Here is a 4,887-nt window from a genome sequence, read left to right on the forward strand (position 1 = left end):
GCTGTAAATGTAAAAATGTAATTGGCATGACAAATGTGAAATGGAAGGGTTGTGAAGCAACTCATGATTGTATTGAAGGAAACTGATCTCCCTTGCAATGTTTGTATTTTTTGGTGCTGTTTGAAACTGTTTGGCAATGTATTTTTAACAGATTTTTATGAATAAAGTATATTTTGGAAATAAAATGAGAAGAAAGCAGCTCCTAAGAAAGGCGCCAAGAAAACCTTAAATAAACTGTCAACAAAGGGCGGCAAGAAGCGGAGGAAGGAGAGTTACTCCATCTACATCTACAAAGTGATGAAGCAGGTTCATCCCGACACCGGCATCTCCTCCAAGGCCATGAGCATCATGAACTCGTTTGTGAACGATGTTTTCGAGCGCATCGCGGGTGAGGCTTCCCGCCTGGCCCATTACAACAACCATCAGCTCTGAGTGATCCAGACCGCCGTGCGCCTGCTGCTGCCCGGGGAGCTGGCCAAGCACGCCGTGTCGGAAGGGACAAAGGCGGTGACCAAGTACACCAGCTCCAAGTAAAACTGCACAATGGACTGAAAAACATCCCAAACACAACGGCTCTTTTAAGAGCCACCAACAATCTCTGAAAAAGCTGCATCCGACATCTTTATGAAATCACTTCAAGACGATGTATAATATAATAACGATCCCACTGCTGTGTTTGTATCTCCTGTTATTAACCAAACACGAACCCATAATCTGATCACCCGCCTTCACTTTTTTTGCTTAAAGCTGCTCTTATTCTGGTTTTTCACAGCCCCTGTATGACCGCATTAACAGCTGATTTCAGCGGTAAGGATTAGACCTTAATCCCTTCACTGATTAATCATTTTATTAACAGCAACTCTCCGCAGTGTAACAGCCTGGGATGGGATTATTACAGAGCAAGTTAAGGGCCGTTTGAGGACTTGATCCGGCTCCCTCTTTTCAGAGAAGGACACTGGGCTCTGATTGAAAACTAAACTGAGTATTTCACTTCAGGCCAATGCAGACCCCACCCGGGACAGTTTGAAAGCGATTGTCGAATGAGTCACAATTTAAATAACATTTAACAAGTTGAATAAAACAAAATCAAGAGATGGGACTTTAAATCTTTGACTAAGGATGACATTTATTTCAATCCGCTCCTTTCCGACAATGAAATTGGCGGGCTTTTTGAAATTGACAAATTCTGTGCTTCTGATGTCGTGGCGGGTAAATCCCGCACTCTTGTGTTGGTCAGTGACCTGATTGGTGAAGAATATAGGCAAATAGAATTAAGTACCGACCATTGAGGAGAGTTCTCAGTCTTAAAGTAAAGTAAATGCTGCGGAAATTATCCTTTTGTGAAAGTATTTGTGAGATTGTGGAAATGTCTGGAGGAAAGACCGGCGGGAAAGCTCGGGCCAAAGCCAAGTCTCGCTCCTCCCGGGCTGGACTGCAGTTGCCGGTGGGCCGTGTTCACAGGCTCCTGAGAAAGGGCAACTATGCTGAGCGTGTGGGTGCTGGAGCCCCGGTCGATCTGGCTGCTGTGCTCGAGTATCTGACCGCTGAAATCCTCGAGCTGGCCGGTAACGCAGCCCGGGACAACAAGAAGACCCGCATCATCCCCAGACATCTGCAGCTGGCCGTCCGCAACGAGGAGGAGCTCAACAAGCTGCTGGGAGGGGTGACCACCGCCCGGACCTGGCTGAGAAAGGCAGAGTGAGAGCAGGGAGGGGAGTAGACAAGAGTGAAGATTAAACAGAGAGCGAGAATGAAGGAGACACCCAGAGTGACAGACAGAGAGAGAACAGCACCTTATCTTTCATCTCCACCTCCAGTTTCCCCCGGGCTCACAATTTCAAACCCTTTATTAACAGTAGAACCGAAACCCAGCTCTCCACGCAAACCGTTCCAGACTCGACCTTCACAGTCAAGGCTTTCCAGAAAGCCGGAGCTTTTAAATATGATCCTGCTACAATTAACACTCAGTAATATTCCCACCAAAACACAATCCATTCTATAACAAGGAACCTCCTCAGTAACATCACCATTTCCACACACATCCGCTTCCAACAGTTTACAAACACCCTATTGCAGCTGTTTGGGGAATCTCCTGTGTTAAGATTGGAGTTGGAAAGCGGCCTTTACCCGGCAGTGTTATCGTCTCACACTGAATCTGCCAGACATCCTGTTCTCTTTATTGCGAGAGAGAAAGCACGGATTTAGGAAATGTTCATTTGAAACGATCTCTATTGAGAACGAGCCCGGCCGTGGGACAGGTATTCCAGTGCAAAGAGCTGTCTATGACCGAGTGTTGCAGACTGGCACATTCCAACATTCAAGACTATGTGCTGTGGGACGGCATTAAAGCTTGGGGAAGCCACCATGGAGTCTCAATAGAAAGGCGACAGACTAAGGCCCTCGTGCAGCGAGAGGCTGGAACCTGTGTAAAACCGCTCGGGCTGTTTGCACCAGAGAATGTTTGATGTGTAATGTAAATACTGTAAATATAACCTGTGCAGGCAGGGATAGTGAGATACCTCATGTACATTATTGAAGGAAACTGATCTGTATTGTACCTTATGTAATATTAAATTTGAACTGCTTTGCAATGTAATTGCACAAATTATATGAATAAAATACATATTGTGCAAAAGAAAGCAGCTTTCCTGTCAACACACACCTTGTCTCAGGGCACAACTTTCCTGTGATCTTGTCACACCCAACTTCGCTCTATATCTTCTGACACACACACTTTACAGTCTGTCATTTCCAAAAACAAGCATTCTAAAATCAAAAGACCTTTTGTTTATTTCTCCTTTCTTTTCATTTCTCCTCTATTCTTCTCAATCACTCCCTTCAACAGTCCTATTCAGATCAAGGTGGAATGTGAATAGTGTCACAACTCACCTCTGACACTATTATTACCCTTCTCTTCTCTTGTCGTATTCAATGGGAAAGTTTTATTCACCAGTCTGTTGCTGTTTTACACTCTTGCCATACCATCTGGTATTGCATCCATCTGAATTCTGTGCTTTCATGGCCTTATATTTCTTTTCCACTTCTGGATGATTTGTTTGCTTCAGTTCCATTCAACCAGGCTGGACCACAGGGAAGCTTCGAACAAAGAACAAAGAACAGTCCAGCACAGGAACAGGCCATTCGGCCCTCCAAGCCTGCGCCGATCTTGATGCCTGCCTGAACTAACACCTTCTGCACTTCCGTGTCCTATATCCCTCTATTCCCTTCCTATTCATGTATTTGTCAAGATGTCTCTTAAACGTCGCTATCGTATCTGCTTCCACCACCTCCCCTGGCAGCAAGTTCCAGGCACTCACCACCCTCTGTGTAAAAAACTTGCCTCGCACATCCCCTCTAAACTTTGCCCCTCGCACCTTAAACCCATATCCCCTAGTAACTGACTCTTCCACCCGGGAAAAAGCTTCTGACTATCCACTCTGTCCATGCCGCTCATAACTTTGTCAACCTCTATCATGTCGCCCCTCCACCTCCGTCGTTCCAGTGAAAACAATCTGAGTTTTTCCAACCTCTCCTCATAGCTAATGCCCTCCAGACCAGGCAACATCCTGGTAAACCTCCTCTGTACCCTCTCCAAAGCCTCCATGTCCTTCTGGTAGTGTGGCGACCAGAATTGCACGCAATATTCGAAGTGTGGCCTAACTAAGGTTCTGTACAGCTGCAACATGACTTGCCAATTTTTATACTCTATACCCCGACTGATGAAGGCAAGCATGCCGTATGCCTTCTTGACTACCTTATCAACCTGCGTTGCCACTTTCAGTGACCTTTGCCTTGGGTGGGTCCACGTTGATCCCTTACATTCAGAATCACTTCCTTGAAATAACTCCATAGTACAACTACAGTAACCACACAGAATCTGCTTCAAACACTCCTCCACATTTTATCTGTTCTGACTGTCAACACCTCCAGCTCTTTGGTTTAAGTGGAACCCATCAGGTTTGTATAGGCTCCTTCTATTCTGAAAGCTGTAGAACTGGTTCAGGGAATTCAGCCCTGTTTCTCTACTCTAAAGGCTCAGCCATGCTTGATCTGCGTGGTATTTTGCTTTTATTGCAACGTTACAAGACCTCCAATCCTCTGGAAAACGATGGTCAGACCTTCCACTATTTCTTCCCTGGCTTCATTCAACAGCCTGGGGTACATTTCATCTGGTCCTGGTGATTTATCCACATTCAAGGATGCTCATCCCATTAAGACTTCCTCTCTCCTTAACTTATCACGTCCAATACTTCACACTCCTCCTCCTTCATAACAATATCTGCATCACCCCCTCATTTGAGAAGACAGTAATGTATTCATTAAGGATATTGGCAGCATCTTCCACCCCGATACAAAGGTTACATTTTTGATGTTTTCTGTGCCTTGCTGTTTGCTCAGTTGCCTCTTACTCTAATGTTTTGATGCAACATCTTTGGGTCCATTGTTATTTTGCTTGTCCATGTTCTTTCCTGTTCTCTCTTCACCTCCGCTCCCAAACGCCTCCAGAGCAGTCAAAGCACAAGGTGTCAGAAGTGGGATTTGAACCCACGCCTCCAATGGAGACTGCGACCTAAACGCAGCGCCTTAGACCGCTCGGCCATCCTGACCACCTAATGGTTATCGTTAATGCTAAGGAAATTATTCATTCTTTGTGAAAGTATTTGTGAGATTGTGGAAATGTCTGGAAGAGGAAAGACCAGCGGGAAAGCTCGGGCCAAGGCCAAGTCTCGCTCCTCCCGGACTGGACTGCAGTTCCCGGTGGGCCGTGTTCACAGGCTCCTGAGAAAGGGTGACTATGCTGAGCGTGTGGGTGCTGGAGCCCCGGTCTATCTGGCTGCTGTGCTCGAGTATCTGACCGCTGAAATCCTCGAGCTGGCCGGTAACGCG

The 4,887-nt window shown here is 46.1% G+C and overlaps 1 non-coding gene across 1 annotated transcript; it reads right to left on the minus strand.

Moving 5' to 3' along the window:
- Positions 1-4,524: 4,524 nt before the first annotated feature.
- Positions 4,525-4,607, minus strand: trnal-uag (transfer RNA leucine (anticodon UAG)). The gene has a single exon. It is a non-coding gene; the product is annotated as a tRNA-Leu (tRNA).
- Between the last annotated feature and the right edge of the window lie 280 nt (positions 4,608-4,887).

This window comes from Heterodontus francisci, unplaced genomic scaffold (assembly GCF_036365525.1).
Source record: "Heterodontus francisci isolate sHetFra1 unplaced genomic scaffold, sHetFra1.hap1 HAP1_SCAFFOLD_61, whole genome shotgun sequence".
Taxonomy (NCBI): Eukaryota; Metazoa; Chordata; class Chondrichthyes; order Heterodontiformes; family Heterodontidae; genus Heterodontus; species Heterodontus francisci.